Source organism: Rhineura floridana, chromosome 4 (assembly GCF_030035675.1).
Source record: "Rhineura floridana isolate rRhiFlo1 chromosome 4, rRhiFlo1.hap2, whole genome shotgun sequence".
NCBI classification, from domain to species: domain Eukaryota; kingdom Metazoa; phylum Chordata; class Lepidosauria; order Squamata; family Rhineuridae; genus Rhineura; species Rhineura floridana.
Window position 1 is genome coordinate 10,168,139 of NC_084483.1, and position 18,153 is coordinate 10,186,291.

Below are 18,153 nucleotides of genomic sequence, written 5' to 3' on the forward strand. Positions count from 1 at the left end.
GGCTCAACCTGCATCTCTCGGCTTCTCCCAAAATGAAGGGGGTGGCATGTTTACTTTTTTATTCTTATTTTTTAAAGAAGAAAAACCCAGTAAATCCCTCCCGACTATGGGACAGTTGGTGTCAGCATTTATAAATTGTTGCATGAAGGCGGCTTTATGATGTAGATTCAATAAGCTTTCTCACCTATGTGGGAAATAGAATTAATCAGTAACGGCCACTTTAAATAGATGGGATTATTAGTTCTTGAGAGCCAGTGTGGTATAGTGGTTAAGGTGTTGGACTACAACCTGGGAGACCAAGGTTTGAATCCCCACACACCTTGGGCCAGTCACTGCCTCTCAGCCTCAAGAGGAAGGCAATGGTAAACCCCCTCTGAATACCGCTTACCATGAAAACCCTATTCATAGGGTCCCCATAAGTTGGAATCTACTTGAAGGCAGTCCATTTCCATTAGTTCTTTCTTTTCCCCCTTGTTTCCTTTGAACCTGCCATGAAAGCCCATTATCAATTGTCTTTGCTTCCCATCCTTAGATTAGCCATTTCAGGTACAGCTACTTTAACCTCCGTGAGCAGGGGCTCGGCTTCAGTGTCATCTGAAGCAATCAAGAACTTGCTTTTATGCTGAATGATCAATTTAAAGAGGAACCCCCATCTGTAGGGGATTCCTGCCTCTCTCAGAGCTGCTATGTAGGGGCAGAGAGCACGGCACTTTTTTAGGGTTTCTGAGCAAATGTCCTGAAATACTTCTATGGAAGCTTCTCTGTATTTAACTTCCTTCAGATTCTATAAGGCCTTAAATACTGCTTCTTTAATCTCTCAAGCCACATTATGATGTCCTTAGGAAAGTCATCAGACCTTGATCTTTGCCCAGTCACACGGTTAAGCCTGTTCAATATCTTCTACAGATATAGTAATTCCTAGTCAATTGAATTAAACCATTTTACTAAGAAATTTAGGCATATCTGCTGCTTCTTTTTCGGGGTCCTATGTACCCAAAAATTCTTTCTATGCTCCCTATTTTCCTGTTCTTCCTGGCAGAGCTCAACGTCGGCCGTCACCGTTTTGACAAGCTGAAGCTTAGTGTGGTTGTCAAGGCCCATTTGCATTGCCTCACTTGCCATTTTAGCGATGTCTGTGATCTGAGCTGACACAGCTTCTACTTTAGGCTAACGGTTGCAAGGCTACCCCCCAATTCGCCATTCATTAAAGTTTGCTGATTTACTCGTCAGCATCGTTACTGTCTGTCAACAGGCTTGTTAGTTTTGCGTTTTTCTGTGCTAAAGCACTGCCTTTTGCCACGTTGTTCTCATGCTCGTCTGGCGAGGAAGGCAAAAAAGCACTCATGCTCAGCTTTGGAATCTCTGAATGCTGCCAAAGCATGCTCTGTAACACTCTCTGTAAGTTGCTTACTTTTAAATGTTCAATCGCTTGATCTTGCTGTCTTTTAATGCCTTTATCATCCCATAGCTATTGGAGCTTGTCTACTTTGCTCCCGTACAACCCCCCCAACCTCATGGTTTGTCGCTGACCATAGCTACACAGTTGTGATATGCAGAAGCTGGGAGCACTCTCTCTCTTCACTCTGATCAGTATAGAGATCCAACAACTTTTTACAAAGCTCTTGCACAGCCAGGGGGTGAGGAGAGGAACTATTTTTTGAACGACACCTTAAGCTGTAGCTACTGCGATGGCCTTATGTCAGGCAAGTTTCAATATAGAATTGTGTGATTCTTATTAATAAAGGCAATGCCCTACTATGGATTAAAATCTAGAATGACATTCATGCATTAAAGATGTTTCTAGCTATCATGGTTACAAATATAAGCTTTAAAATCCAACAAGAATCTGCTCAAGTGAATGCAAAATGGAGATAATTCAATCTCAGTAACAAGAAGTGTATTTTTACTTCTACATATTCAGAAATTGCTAAAAATCAGTAATTTGCTACAAACCACACCATACTGTAGTTTTATGTAAATGTATTTCAAAGTTACTTGTAAATTTTGAACCTCAAACTGATATTGTCAAACCAGTTTTTAAACACAAAAAACCCTAGTACAGCTTCCAGACTCCATCTCCAGCTATAAAGGCAGGATCGTCCATCCACTGACCTTTTGCAAATCAACCAATGAAAAACCAGGACCATGCCGTATCACAGAGAAAGCAGGGGCACCCCAACAAGTGCTTACAAAAGAACAGCTCCAGAGTGACCCACAATGCACAGCAAGAGTTAAACTATGCTTAAACCACAAGACACCCCACAGACAAACAAATCTTGACTTACTGAATAAATAGTTGGCTTGTACTCCTTTTGTCTATTTAGGACTCCTTGACCAACATTTAAAAAACCCTTACAGAGCCTTACTACTGGCATTGTCTCAGTGCATCATCATGCTCCTTCTCATTAGACAAGACAGGACATGAGCCTTTCTCATGAGAAAGACAGGATTGAGTTTTCTGCCTACTTTCTGCTCGACTGATTACCTCCTCTTCTCCCATCAAAGTATCACCAAAAGTTAACACCCAAAGTTGTTTGTAGTGCAATGATTCTTAACCCTTTACTTGTACCACTCTGCTCTGCTGCTAGCTTTTCTGGGTTTATTTCACCACCCACCAATCACCCTTAATGTGCAAGCTGTAATTAATGAAAGGAACAGCACCACATTTCACTAGCTCCTAAACCTCTCCTGCAATCTTTCCCTATCCACTCAGTTACTGCAGTCTTTATCTGGTTTATTCCACAACTTGTCACCAGGGCTGTGGAGTCGGTATGTCAAACCTTCGATTCAGACTCCTCCATTTTTCTACTGTCCGACTCCAACTCCTTCATAAATGGCAAATGTATATTAATGTATTAATATTAATAAATTAATATTAATATTAAAATATTACTTTTATTTTGAAGTTGGAGTCAGTACATTTCTACCGACTCAGACGCCGACTCCACCCAAAATTGCTTCCGACTCCGACTTCACATCCGTGCTTGTCACTCACCCCTTAACAGTACTGTCCCCGCACTTGGTTGCTGTAATTAATGTGAGGAATGGCACCACAACCTATAACCCACCAACCTCTTTCCATATGCACAGCTGCAGTGGTCTAGTGCACTGTTCTTCAATCCCCAGATGTTGTCGGACTACAATTCCCATCAACCCCAGCCATCTTGGCCAAGAATGATGGGAGTTGTAGTCCAATAACATCTGGGGAACCAAGGCTGAAGAACAGTGGTCTAGTGGCTTTATTTCACTCTCTCCTTGCCACTACTGCAGTTGTGAGCTGAAATTTTTGTGAGGAGTAGCACTACATTTCACAACCACAACCTCTTTGTTGTCCATCCAATGAGCAAATGAACACATGTTTAGAGTTATGCCCCTACTTTACATATAAATCATTTCAGCAAACAGCAGGTAAAATCAAAGAATTCACTGAGTGAATGATAGTATGAGGAGAGGTGAAGGTTTGGTTCTAGACAGTGATATTGGGTGAAAAGTTTTTCCACACAAAATGTTTTGTTTCATAAGTTAATTAGTAACAATGAATGGATGCCAAATGCAAATAAATAAAATATTAGGCAAGCTTGGCAGTTTTAAAGTTTTTAGATTTGTTTGCTAAATATAAGTAAAACAAAAGCTCCAGGGCAGCCTTTCCAAATCTTTGGGTCCCTAGAAGTTATTGGACTACAATTCCCATCAGATCCAGCCAGCATAGCCAATGGTCAGGAATGATGGGATTTGTAGTCTAGCAACATCTGAGGCCCAAAGTTTGGGAAAGGCTGCTCTAAAAAAAGGTAAAGGTGTCCCCGCACTTGTAGTGCGAGTTGTTTCCGACTCTTAGGGTGACGTCTTGTGATGTTTACTAGGCAGACCGTATATATGGGGTGGGATTGCCAGTTCCTTCCCCGGCCTCTCTTTACCCCCCAGCGTATGCCGGGTACTCATTTTACCAACCACGGATGGATGGAAGGCTGAGTGGACCTTGACCCCTTTTACCGGAGATTCAACTTCTTCCTTTCGTTGGAATTGAACTCCGGCCGTGAGCAGAGCTTCAGCTGCGTTACCGCCACTTACCAGGGTATCAGAAAATGTTCCAGTGCAAACTGATTTGCCCTGATGCAAATTAACCTAAGAGACAGCGATTGAGCCAAGCTCACACAGTGAACTTCACGGCTGAGTATGGATTTGAACCCTAATCTTTCAGTTCCTAGTTCAACACTCTAACCACTACACCACCCTGGCTTCCATAAGGGAGCCAGAATTTGCTCCAAAGATTTCATCATGAAATCAGCCTATGACATCAGGCTGAAGAGAAAGGCAATGATCGTTAAACAGGAATAACTGTGCAGTGATGTCATCATTCCATTCAAGAGCCTCAAACTTCTGCTGTTCTCCTATGCTAGTTCCATTCCAGTCTGACAGAGTACAGAAAAACAAAGTCGGATACTGAACAGAGCAATGTATCAGTTTTGGCAGGAGGCCTAGATGACAATTAAATGACTGCATTAATGGAAGTACTGTACTTGTCTGGCAGACTACATACCAGACATTAATCATCCTATCCAGAGAACTTTGACTACACATCACACATATATACCAGGCAGCACCCTAAACAAATAGTGAAAAAAACACAGCAACACATTCTCTTTAACATTGCTTATCTTGAGTATTGCACATTAAGCCAAGGGCAAATGATGGAATAAATGCTAAATGATTCTACAGTGAAGCAGTTGTAGGGGGACAAGAGAGACCAGTTATTCCTGCAAGTAAGTGCATATGCAAGTACACGCTAAAAATACATTGTCTAGCGATTTTATCCACCCATGACAGCACTTTTAACATTACCAATCCCTCCTGTTTGCCCTAACAGAAAGTGTGGAAGCATAGGACCGCATTTGTAATAGGGGTGGGGAGAAAGGAGGTTGGAGGAACTCAGTTCCAAGTAGGCATAGCACACCAATATTAGTATACCACATTTAAGGATGCAATCCTAAGCATGCATACTAAAACAAAGTTCAAGTTAATTCAATGGAATTTATTTAAAAGTTAATGTGTTTAAGATCAGGGTGAGAGCTACACTGCATCATGGCTTGATGCATACTATTTTTTTTATAGTACTTAAATGGAGTATGATTAGAGAGTCCTCACCCAAGAATTCATTAGAAACTGCAGTGGCTCATTTCCCCCTTATTAGGATTGGTTCCTTCCCTCAAGTACAAGACAGGAGAAGCAGCATTTTAAAGAATCAATACTTGCAAATGCAGTGATCACCTTCATATTCCATGTACAATTCATGATACAAAATGCATATAACTACAAGAAAAATACTCTTTGGAAGATCAATAAAGAGTGACAGAAAGATGTATATTATTAGCCACAAGAAAGCATGACAAAATGGAGAGAAGTAGGGTAGAAAAATTCCTGAGCACCTGGCTGCCCACAAGCCAAGAAATTTAAAGTAAGAGAAAGGTGATTCACTGCATATCTGAGCTTTCCTACACAGACCCAACTCACAGTCCAAAGACCTCAGTCCTACAGACAATTCATAAGGCTTAGGAAATTACTCCTGCTTCAAGACTAGGGTTCAAGAAGGGGGTGGATTAAAAGAGAAAATGAGGCTGCTATTATCAGCCAAGGTAACTCTCTGGAAGTTATTGGCACATGAGTGTGAGCTTAAGAGATTTGAAAATATACCAAACTTTACATAGAATCTATTATGAAGAATGGAGATCATATTCCAGATGGCTCAGTATGAACCAGGACTGGAAAAATCACATGCCTCTAGAAATTTTGACAGTATATCAGGCTTAACTTTTAATAAACACACCAAGGTATAAGAAATTGATACACAGGAATTTGAAATAGATTTTCAGTCTAAATGCCCAACAGAAGGGATATGTATAAAGTGAATTACAAAATACACCAGGTTGGAAGAAAAAGAAAAAATCTTCCCCTGCCCCAATCTGTCACTCTCAACCACAGCTCAGAACATTTCCATAAGTTTACACTGCATAGTTCTTATCCCCCACATTAGAAATCTGGGATAGAATGCATTTGGCATTATGTTTTAATAATAAAAACTCACCCACCTATTACGTATGGTCCTCCCCACCATCTCTTCCCCCACACCCAGTGTAACATTCACTGAGAGATAGCAAATGTGAGAATTTTGATGCATTTATATACAATATATATAATTTGCAAAGTTAATGGCGGCGTAACATATAAACGAATTATGCAAAAACAAAACAAAGTCCTGTCAATAAAGGATGCTTGAACTAATCCTGTTTCTTGCTTCCCAGAACTTCATTCAGAACCTACCCACATTCTTCTTACCATTTTCAAAGATACGTTGTGGGGGGCATGTGGGTGCAAAGGATAAATTGATTACTCCAAAAACAGGGGCCAAATTATAACAAAGTGATGAACAATGTGTAACAGAAGCAGCGTGGAGCTGTTTCCATGTGCCTCAATCCCATGACACCCTGATCATGCCTATAGGAAGTGTACATGGTTGAGACAACTCCTCCCCATACCAGCATTTCCTAGGGTGCTGATAATACCATGGAAATTAGTCAAATAATTTGGGCAAACCACGAAGTTGTTTCTTTAGAAACCCTAGAAACTAGAGATGTCCCCCCACAGGCAATGAAAGCTAGCAATGAGAGATGTCCCCAAACAGCTTCAGTAGCATATGACTCTTATCAGATTTTCATATGGCTCCTGCAAAGTACCCAAGTATCTTCAAGTACTGTACGAACATTCTCAAACTGGATGTTCTTTCTTCCTCTACTTCCTTCCCCCTTCCACGTTCATAATAAATTGTAAGTCCCCCTAGATAAGGACCTGTACCTGCCCGTTTTTGTTTAACAATGGTCATCGCATTGTTATATGTAGAACTGTGGTTAACAAACTAGTTGGTGGGTTAAAAGTAGTCAACTTCATACAGTGGTTTCTGAAAGTGGCTTCTTTGAAACTAACCATGCACAAAAAATACTCTTCACTACTGGAAGAGATAAAACGTAATTGGATTTGAATGATACCAACTATCTAGGATTTCATCTACTGTTCCTGCTATGTAAGCCAGGGCAGAATCTGGGCAGCTGAAGTTAGCCATTACCCTGGAGTGAGCCTCTGCCCGCTGTTTTAGACCAGATAATTAAGTATAGTATAGAACACCTATTCTTTAGCCAACTTGGTGATTCTATAGTTTAAAAAAATGAGATGGTGCCTCCAAGGGGGGAATTACAGGAGGAACCCACACAATCCATGGAGTCAGGGAACAAAATATTAAAGCACACTTGCTGCATTCCAACATCACACTAAACAACAGGTTAGCAATATGTGAATGAGGCTCCTCTGAGCTTCTGTATTTCTGCTCCCTCCACCACAGGAGTTGGGAATCTTTCACTTCTGCTTTTTGTCATATCGTTCAGACCTGGAACTGTGGTTAACATTAACCATAGTTTCAAATAAGCCACTTCCTATATACCATGGTTTGACTGGTTTGAAACCAACCACTAGCTTGCTAACCACAGTTCCAGATCTGACAACTTTTTATTTATTTGCTTATTTGTTATTAAATTTATATCCCACCTTTCCTCCCAGGAGCTCAGGGCTCCTGGTTAAACAAAGACCAAGAGTAAACGAAAGAGGAAGTGGAAACTTTTGAATTCCTCCTTTCAGCTGGGCAGAAGGAGGGAGGGAGCATACAAGCCCAAGAGGCTTGTTCATATTTTACTTAACCATAGTTTAGGAGCACCCATTTTGTGCTACTCTCTTCTCTAGAGATATACTGTTTTAATTTTAAAAAACCCTGTCCTATGGCAAGCAGAATTAAAACTTATTGCTTAATGTGCTACTCCAGAATTGTATTGTTCTCTAAGATTATACCAAATTTTTTACAAAACACTGTATTGAAATAAACATTGTTTCACAAGGAAAATGTACCACACAATAAAGCACAATCAAAAAGGCTCTTAAAATATGCTTTTAACCGTAATTTTTAAATTTGATTTCACCTAAAAAGCAGCCTTGGAGCTCAACTGCGAATTCCTTGCCTCAAGCAATAATATGAAATGATACTCCTATGTCACCACAATGGTTATATGACAGAGTTCTGAAGAATACAATATTAGATGTGTGTAAATAACAGGTGCATCGGTGTGATGTAGTGGTTAAGGTGTTGGACTATGACCTGGGAGACCAGGGTTCGAATCCCCACATAGCCAGGAAGCTCACTGGGTGACCTTGGGCCAGTCACTGCCTCTCAGCCTCATGAAAACCCTATTCATAGGGTCGCCATGCGTCAGAATCGACTTGAAGGCAGTACATATCATATCAAATAACAGCTGGGACTCCAGCATATCCTTGCACATACACCCAATCAGGTCTTTAGCTTCCACACGCAAGCCCACAATTTCTAGCTGGTGTTGGTTGCCTACTCTTGCAGTTTCCTGGATTAGGTGCCTTCAAGTAACCCATGTCTTCTTTTCCCAGGCAAGAGACAGAGTTGGAGGAGGCCCATTGCTCAGCTAAGGTGCTCTGAGCACCTCGGGCAAGCAACGGCCAAACTCCTCCAAAACATCTCTTTTCTACCCTGTAAGAGGAAAGTGTGATATGGGGTGTGTGTGCGCACAGCTTGCCAGTTTGGCTTCTACCCAAATTTTGAATGATTCAAGTCGCCTCTTGGACACAAAACTGAATGGCTGGCTTGGTATCTAACCTACCTCATATACAGGGAACCCATCTTAAGCCCTCAGGACAAGGGCAGTGAACTCCAAGACAGCTTGCATAGGATTAATTTTTAAATACTTTTTGCATACTTGAGTTAATATGCCACTTGCTCCCTCCTACAGAAAAATAATGCAACATATGCTACATGCAGCACAGATGCTTGTAGCCAAACAATGGAAATCATCCTGGCCATTAAAAGGAAACAGATTGGATTTATAAAATTATGGGATGTTTTGATAAGGGGTAAATTAATGCAACAAACATGAACTAAACCAAGATTGTAAAAAGTAAATTTATGGCAGATGGCCATAATATTTGAAGAATGATCCAAACAGTACTATTTATCCACGTATCACCACAAGATTTGCAATTATTAATATTTTACTATGAACCACCTCATAGATCAGTCTAGGTTTATAATTAGATTTACCCAGAAAGATATATAGCGAAGATACAAAAGGGGCCCATTGGTATTTGCTCTTTCTGTTGACATCTTTAACATTTTTGCCCAGTCAGAAAGTCTCCTTGGAGACTTACTCTATGTAACTTTCACACTAACTTTGTGGGCCAGCACACACAGTTTAGCCGCTGCCTTAAAGTCCGTTTACTGTAACTGTTAGGAGAAGACGAGGGACACAGCAATGCATTTACACATTTTGCCATTGAACACACACCCCTAAAACAGCGCTAGGAGCTAGAAACAACACCCTTCTTAAAAACAACAACACAACAACAGAGGAAAAGGGCCAAAAGAAAGTGAGAAAATCAAGAAAGACGAAGTAAAGGAGAAAAGCTCTTATAATAACAGCAGCCCCAACAACTCCTGGGGAGAAAAAGAAAAGCAGATTCTCGACTCCTCCCTCCCTGCAACAGATAGGAGCGTACAAATCCCTGGAATGAAGGCACCGCCCGGGGAGGAGAAGAAGGGAGGCGAGGAAGGCCTCGAAGCGCTGGTGGCGAAGGGGAGGGGGGGAAAGAAGGAATTATCTCTTTTCTCCCCCCTTTCCTCCCACGGCGGATCCGGGTCCCACTTAAGTGGGAGGAAAGGAGAGCGTGTTTGTTTGTATGAGGGGAAAATAGACGGCGCTCCCTTTGCCCGGCCGAGCACTTTAAAAGTTTCTAAGTCGGCCGCAGGAGGCCAAAGCGGGTAAGTGAGTGAAAAGTTACCTGCGGCGGCTCCTCCTTTGCTCTCACAGAATTCCCAGCCCCGCTGTTGTTGCTGCTGCTGCTGCTGCACCCGCCGCTTTGTCTCCCGGTGGCCGGTCTTTCCTTTTCGCCTCTCGCCGCCGCGCCCTGTCCCGAGCCGAGCCACAAAGTCTGCCTGCGAAGGAGACGAGGAAGCGGTCTCTTCCGGGCACCTCCCCCTGCAGCCCTTCCTGGCTCTTCCCAGCACCGCCCTCTGCCCACTTGCCGGCTCTCCCAAGGCCGCTGCCGGCTCTTCCGGGCACCACCCTCTGCCCGCTTACCGGCTCTTCCCACTACAGCACTACCTCTCAACAGCAGTAACAGCGAAGAAAAAGAGGGCAGGTACGTGATCTCAGACACCGCCTCCCCTTCCTGATGAACCCGACCTTCATTTCTAGCTGCGGGGGTGGGGTTGTTGGGAATGGGGAGGAGCAGCAGGAGCTGTGGCAGCCACAGGGTGTGTGGCGGTGGAAGGAGTGATTCCGGGAGAAAGTTTCAGGTGAGTTTACTGAGATTGCGGACACGCGGCCAAAGGGAAACCTGCTTTAAGTTTCTTTTGCCACGTTTGGTTTTCGTGGCCGGGGATGTGTTTGTTGTCCGTATCTCTCTATATAAGATTAGACCAGCCTTTCCCAACCAGTGTGCCTCCAGATGTTGTTGGACCACAACTCCCATTAGCCTCAGCCAGCATTGCCAATGGTCAGGAAGATGGGAGTTTTGGTCCAACAACATCTGGAGGCACACTGGTTGGGAAAGGCTGGATCAGATATTCCTCCATTTTCGGGAGATGACATGGTTTTCGTTGGGTGCTGAGGGACAACACGAGAGTCAGAACAGCCTTCCCTTGTAAGGCTAACATGAGTAAAGGGTTTGGTGGTGAGTAAACTTTCGTTACCTCGTCACTTTTTTGAAGAAAGACCTCAACACAATCTTTAGGGTAAAACCTATCAGCGAAATACTACTGCCCATGGGCTAGGCATAACGTCTTTGCCAGATCAGCAAAATTAAAAACTGTACCTCAGTTATTATCAGATAAACTTTTTTTTTAATTTAGGCATATGAAAGCTTACCCTTCCACTGATTCCAAAATGACTTACAGTTGCCCTATGGAAGAGCCGTGTTTTTGTAATGTCAGCAACGATGGGGTCAGGTTGGTCTCATATGGGAGAAGATTCTGTAACTGTGGTGCTACAATGATGACAACAACATGGCTCAGGCACAGACAGAGAGAGAAGTGCCAATGTTCCTTTAAAATGTTCAGGTAGGTATATGTGGGTGGACTATAGGCAAGAATCTATTCTTTTGATTTCTTCCTAACTTTATTAAAAAATTAATGGGTTAATTAATTAACCCAAAGTGGGTTAGCCCTGTCCTCTGGTCCTAGTAATGTAAGTGCCAGCTGGGCCCAGCTTGGACCAGAGAAGGTTAATAGCTACAATTTTATTTTTACTCTGCTTAGAAATTTATTTTAAGTGGCTTCATTGGGGACTGGTCCATTAGGGCAAAAGGGACACTGCGCCACCGACATTAGGATGCCCTCAGCCAACCCCCACCTGCCTTCCTTTTTACTTACAACCAGGCCAGTGGGTGGCACTGCCTGTGGGCTTCCTTCTCCTTTACCTCAGCGTTGTTCTTATAGAATTCAGCAGGGAGGCAGAAGAGGACAAAACTAGAATTAGTTGGCTCTGGCTCTGCTTATCATTGACTGTGGCTCCACCACCTGTTGTCAGCCTCCCTGCTTGCCACCTCACCAGTCCCAATGGGCACCAGCCACCACTGAGCTGTTTATGAATCTTCTAAATAACAAAATAATACAGAGTATCCTGTCAGCAGCGCTACACCAACTCTGAAACAAAGTGGGAACAAGATACTATAACAGCCCCATTCATGTGTTCGTCAATGTCTAGGTCTGAAGTGTGGAGGATGGAGTAGGGCTGTGCTTTCTGTTCCTGTGCTGTTATTGTGATGCCCCCACCTTTGTGCACATTGAACACAAATGCCTGTTTTGTCCTTCACTACAGATAGAGGAATGTGTGCACAGGGTGTCTTAACAGGAAGATATTGGTAAACCTCTCCTCAGCAATGGAGGGACAATGTCTAACCCCGAAGAGCTAGGGGACTTCCAGACTGTCTTCAGATATGAAATTTGGCACATGCAAAGTCCATGATATACTAACTACTAGAGAAGTCTAAGAAGTGGGTATTTTAAACACTTGGCTATCAAAACGTGAGGCATTAAGTTTACCAGTTCCAGCTATTCAGCCCCACTCCCTTGCCTTTGAGGACCTGTAGCCTGGCAACTGCCATGGGCAGAGTGAGATCCAGCTGCTCAGCCCCATCCTTTCATCTTTGAGGATCTTGGTGGCTGCTGCCTGGGTATGACGCCATGTCAGAACAAGGAGGAGGGCAGGAAATGCTGCCTGAACAGTCCTGACTTCATATGGGCATCATGTAATTTCTGTTCCTCTGATTTGTGGGTGAATTTGTTTTGAGATTTTATTGTTTGATGTTCTCAGGGCTGTAATTGAGAGGTACCTATTCTAAATAAATACATAAATACCTTGTAATGGAGACTAGCATTATACAGAGCAATCCAAACTATATATGGAACAGAAAGTTGGGTTGTGAGAGTTATATTGCCTTTTCAACACCACTGAATCGCAGGCTTGAAATCTGGAAGAAAGGCAGCCAAGAAAACAATCTATGCCTGCCAAATACAAACTTAATTTACTTGTGTGCATATGTGTGCATCTCTATATATCCACAGAAATGTGGTTCTGACTAGTTCATCAGTGATAATTTATAAATTGATGATGAGAATGGAATTATCCTGGCGGTAGGCTAAAATTGATCAATTACAGAATCTGGATTTGTCTGGGTCTGAAACACCTCATAACCCAGCCATCCCAAATAGGGACACAAACTTAACCACAGATTTAGAACATAACTGGAATGTGTTAAACACTTCAGAAAAATTAAAAACATAATGGTCTGCATGATGGCTACATGAGCCTATAATTTCTACAAAAAATGTACCGTTCTGTAACTAATATGCTTTGTTAAAGCTTTGCATTGGGTGTTTGTATGAGCATAATTTGGAAGAATATATTGTTGCATTAGTAGCAGAGAGATGAAAAGTAATATAATTATGAGATAAATTAAGAAGTATGTAGTTGATGAAGCTGGCAATACAAAAGGGCGAAGCAAAACAGCTAGCTGGGCTATCAACATAACTAGCTAGATAATGGGGCTTCCACTTGGTCCTAAATGCCAAGCTAAAACATGCTAAATAGCATAATTTCAGCTTTACTCTCTCCTGCATGTTACCTGAATGTTAAAATCTTAACTAAAACAGTTCCGAGTTTCTTTAGGCGCTTAAGAATTAAATATAGCACCGAAGCTGAGCTGCCATCTTAACCAAGTCTACTCAGACATAAGTCCTATTGAAATCAACAGGGCTTACTCACAGGTAAGTGGGGCTTGTGTTTCATCCTTGGTCTACAACGGGTCTACTCTAAGCTTGACTAAGTCTGGATCCAATCCATTTTATTTGAGCATCACCTACTGTGTTATAGATGGGATGCAAGGTGCACACTTAACTGGGAGTAAGTTCCATTGTGTATAGTGGGACTTGCTTGAGTAAAAACATATAGAGAATTGCATTGTCAATTCACTGCTTTATATAGGTAAATAGCCATTGAAATTAGGTACTGCCCCCACCCCATGAATTGTTCCTGAAATAGTTCAGGTGTGCTGAACTGGTCTCCAAATCTCCATTACCTGAACCAGAGCCAAAGCTGAACAACTTCCAGCATACCTGAAACTCAATTTCAACAATATGCTAGTCAACAGTCCTAACAGCTCCTTCTGCAGAGCACACACACCCTTGACAACATCCCTGATAATATGGCATAACCCAGGGGATGGCAACCATAGTGCTTCTGATCACGGCATCGTATCAAATTGGGTAATGATGGTGTCATAGCAAGGCAACATCCCCACTCCCACCAACCTATGGCAGTACCTACCCTCTCCAGAATATAGCCACTGAGGGGCATGGAGATAAGAAACCAAAATAAAAGTGTGGTTAGTATGCATAGCTCTTCCCCAGCTTGCAAACCACATAGCAGTTTTATTTTTATTTTTACAGCAGCGATCGGTGTAGCATGAAACAAGTGCTCCAGGCCGTCTCTGCACTTTGTGAGGCCTCATGCCTAGCAGTGATGGTCACACCCAACAACTCACTGCTTGATGAGATTTCAAACCTCTTACCCGCTAAGGCAGATCCTCTGGTGGTCGAGGCACTGCTATCACTAAAGCAGTGACAAAGGAAAAAAGGTGGGGTGAGGGAAGAAGGTGCCAACACCAAGGTGATAGCAAAAAAACCCTCACCGTGACCACAACAAAAATTAAGGCAGGAGGAAAGACCACCACCATTACAGTGAAGGAGAGGAGGGGAACAGAGGCAGGGGGCAGAGGAAGGCAGTGGGGTGCCCCCCCACAGTGTGATTTTCCCCCCCAGCTCCCCCCCACCTCAAGTCAGCCCTGGAGGAGCTGTTTGGTGATGCTGAGGAGGGAAGCGAAGGAAAGAGGAAAGGAGAGTTATGTGTGCATACCGGTATGTATGTGGAGCTGTTTTTGAGACATGTCAAAGATTTTTATTTTCTGTATTTTATTTGTCAAAGATTTTATTTTAAAAGAGGTGCCATAAAAACACTTGTTCTGATTCTCATTTTGGAATGTAAGTTTTGTACCTTAACATTTTTGACAGTTTTTTTTTAAAGATGAGGAAAGAGTCTTGACTTCAAAGAGATTTTCTTTATAAAATTGCAGGAGATGACAATACTGAGGGGGGAGGGGGGGAAATCACCTAAAATATAAAATGTCTGTCACCCTGTGGGAATGCGAATGAGGGAGACTTCAGAAAATGATGCATGCTATTTGAAATGTCTCATTGACTAACACAGCAGGAGAACCTTAGTCAGAAAGGAAATGCTCTTATTTTTTTAAAAAAGGATGTCTAGTTAAGGCAGTTGAAGCAGGCTTGAGTTTAGAAATCTTTGAATACCAAATGTCCCTAAAAAGTTTTTCATGAAAAAATACTGTCACTGTGTAGGAAACTTGACTTTCTCTTATTCTATAGACACAGATTTCTGGCATGTGTGCCGGTAATACTTTAAGGATGACATTTGGAATAAAAGTTTCTATAGGGAAAAAAAATCCTATAAATTCATTGCAGAAGAGGAAAAAATCATTGCATTTGTGACCTGATTTTGTAAATTTGTTTTATAACTCTGAAATGTTTGCTGTCACTTCATTCTGCTGTCCAATCCTTTATGGACTGTCTGATGTCTGTAAAGACTGGACCATTGGGGAAACCTAGAATGTAGATTACCGGGACATCCTGGGTAGCATAACCAGAAAATTCAAAGAAAGCAAGCTTCCATTGACGTTCACCCTCTGGCCCTCAAGTAGAAGAGGCAGGCAGTATCATAAACTGTCATTCCAGACTGCAGAAGTTCAAGACTGCATTTGATGAGACACGGTAAGTTTCATGATGCTGTGAAACTGTATATACATTTCATACCATCATCAATCCAACTTAACCAACTGGCTCTATCCTTGGGTAACCTCTTCCATATGTGGTCTATAGAGGCAGGGTAGGCTACCTTTAGCCTTGAGTGATTTACTTATTTTACTGGGGATCTTTTGAACAGTCAACTCAGATTAGTTATGCCTTAACTGTTAAGATAATTTGACTATACACTCCTGCTTAAAAACCTAAGTGCCAAGATCCATCTAATCCAGCATTCTTAAAGAGAATCCCAGCAAGCAACAAGCATTAGGGATTCGACTGGAAATTGGCCAAAGGATCACCAGTAGACTGATCTAAAACATGGGAAGGAATGTTACTTCCTTGTCTTAAACCAGCCTCCAGTAGATACTGTCCTTGGGTCCACAAGGGCTTGATTCCGAAAACCTATAAATATAGAGCAGAGAATACTACATGCTGTCTTCAGTTGGCAGGGCTCAGGCTTCCACTACACTCTCCAACAGCTTCCTCCAGCATTAATTTCAGTTAAGTGTACACATACACATATCAGTCATGGGCACATTTTTTAAAAAAAGGCTTCTCTCCATAGGATTTTTGCTTTACATCATCTTTACATAAAATGTACGTGACTCATCTGCCAAGGTGGGGGCATCACTTACTCATTATATAAGCATGCTGTTCAGTGAAACTGCAGTTGTGAAAGTTCATAACGATCCTACAGGGACATGTAAGCAACTATGAAGGCAGTGGCAACCAGGTCATTCCAGGAACATGTAAAAATAGTCTCTTTGGCATCAAGAATCAATTAATTTAAGCTTTTAGGGAGGAAAGTAGTCACACCCTTTGCTGATTATTGCTATTCTGTGTGATTAACAAACTCTATGGAGCCAGAATTGTAAAAAAACTGGAAAATCCTACCGCTCACATTTGGTTTGTAGGAATTATTAATGCTGTATTATTTGTATTTGACTGTATCAATACATGAAGTGCCAACCTTTATAATTTTTTTTTAAAATATGAAAACAAACTCCATGGAGCCCACTGTAATTTTTGAGAAAGAAATTTTGAACAAAGAAATTGTATCCTGATCACAGGATACACTGTGTGGATATGTATGCATATGTGATAAACTTCATAACTAGACATGTTTCTGGTGAGTTCCTTGTTCCCAGATTCACAATATTTCATTATCCTAAAATGGATTTTTCTTCATGCCAGTCATGGCTGATGTGAGAAAGAGTTTGGTTGGAACACCACGTTATGCTCACTTGACATAGAACTGCTGCAATCCATGCAGCAATCCTGTGCTGAGTTCTTCCTCTTCTCCCCTGTAAACCTTGGTTACTTGAGTTGGGTACCTTTGCCTGCATTGGGATACTATCAAAGTGTGCCTGTCTCCACCACCAGAAGCCAATTATGTATGACAGGACCAGCAAAAGTTACTTATCTCAGGGCATGCTTGTGTGTGCCTCAGTATTGCAGGGAGAGGAGAGGGGGGTTGACAGTGGGTTGCTGTTTGTGTTGGAAGCACTGTATGTTTCCAGTAACTTGTGGGTTTGCCCTCAGGAAGATGAAAGCAAGGCATTCTCACCAGACCTTCTACCTACTTGGTCCTCTACTGTGTTTCATCAGCTGTCCAGTAGTGTGCTAAACAGTTGATGTTCAAAGTATTATATTCTGTTTCAAGGTATAAAAGTAGGGAATGGCGTCAGACCCTGAGACAAAGAAGAGTTATGAGAAGTGCACAAAAGATCTAATGAATGACAACCAAAAAATGTCCATAATCCCGATCTATGTATTAATAAAACCCCTCATTGCTATTGTTGCAGGCTGGAAACAGCATCATAATAATTGCTGTTCATTTTTAACAAATCCAGTCAATTATAAAACTTGAGCAGTTACAACAACCGAAATAAGATCCCTAATATCAAAAGCTTCCTCCAAATAAACAAGAAAGCAAAATATTAATTCTTATACACATTTTCACAGTCATTTACATTTATTTCAACAAATTTTGTGTGCCGTTTCAGTGCAACCATAGTGAATTTTGCAACTCTGTACAGTGGTTGACACATTTGTCTTGATTAGACAGAAGATAAAAATGATGTTGGCTAAATCATCTGAATTGTCTGGGCCCTGTTAACACTTTCTCAATGAATCTCTCTCTAAGGTTTTATTAATATTGCACAGTGGAGTGTCTAACGACAAATATTCTTTATTTCCCATGCTTGACAAACACATAAACATTGTTTTGTTGGAATCATCTGGTATTGCCCCTTAAGAGATTGAAGGGACATAAATTGGAATTTCAAAGCAACCCCCCCCAAAAAAAACAAGCCTTACAGAGTGGAGATTAAATCTTGAAAATAGCTCTCAAGGGCACAATCAGTCTTAATGAGGCGGAGAGATGGTGAAAATAAAGAAGTCCATTGACTCCATGTCTTGATTAGAAAAGTAACCCCTCAATCTATTTTCATTTTTTTAAAATGACCTGGTATGGGCTCCACAGTCTTAAATTTGGGGACTGATGTCAAATTCCTGCATTTAAGTTCACAGTGGAATGTCCAATTCTTTCTAGGTTTAACTTTTTTCTCCCAGGTAACGTTTTCCTGCTAATGTATTATCCATTATGAGAGGTTTACAGTAGTGTATGTATGTATCTATATATCAGAAGAGTAAGAAAC

At 41.7% G+C, this 18,153-nt stretch overlaps 1 protein-coding gene and 1 long non-coding RNA gene across 5 annotated transcripts in view; one reads left to right on the forward strand and one right to left on the reverse strand.

Annotated features, from left to right (window-relative positions):
• The window catches only part of CTNNA1 (catenin alpha 1), a 95,878-nt gene extending 85,579 nt beyond the window's left edge, over positions 1 to 10,299 (reverse strand). The window contains exons 1-2 of one of the 3 annotated variants that reach the window (XM_061622460.1): positions 10,197 to 10,299; positions 9,898 to 10,051 (exon numbers count right to left, since the gene is read on the reverse strand). The gene's annotated coding sequence lies outside the window, so the exon portion shown is untranslated. Of the gene's footprint in view, positions 1 to 9,897; positions 10,158 to 10,196 lie in introns of those variants that run through there. The other 2 variants (XM_061622462.1, XM_061622461.1) reach the window with 2 other exon arrangements.
• On the forward strand, positions 10,235 to 15,610 carry LOC133382872 (uncharacterized). 2 transcript variants are annotated; one of them, XR_009762106.1, is made up of 3 exons: positions 10,235 to 10,414; positions 10,970 to 11,176; positions 11,937 to 15,610. It is a non-coding gene; the product is annotated as an uncharacterized LOC133382872 (long non-coding RNA). The 2 variants fall into 2 exon arrangements; XR_009762107.1 differs by lacking the exon at positions 10,235 to 10,414 and adding an exon at positions 10,582 to 10,791.
• Positions 15,611 to 18,153: the final 2,543 nt, after the last annotated feature.